Raw genomic sequence first — 258 nt, forward strand, 5'->3', positions numbered from 1 at the left:
CTTACTTCTTACTCCGTGTATTGTAAACGGGCCTGTATGCGTCGTCTACAATACACGGAGTAAGAAGTAAGAGTAAAAAATTGACCAATCACAGTCGATTATTCTTCTCACGTTCGACTATGAAGGCCCGTCTACAATACACGGAGTAAGAAGAAGAGCAAGAAATTGACCAATCACAGTCGATTATTCTTCTCACATTCGACTGTGATTGGTCAATTTCTTACTCTTACTTCTTACTCCGTGTATTGTAAACGACGC

Source organism: Trachymyrmex cornetzi, unplaced genomic scaffold, assembly GCF_001594075.2.
Source record: "Trachymyrmex cornetzi isolate Tcor2-1 unplaced genomic scaffold, Tcor1.1 scaffold361, whole genome shotgun sequence".
NCBI classification, from domain to species: Eukaryota; Metazoa; Arthropoda; class Insecta; order Hymenoptera; family Formicidae; genus Trachymyrmex; species Trachymyrmex cornetzi.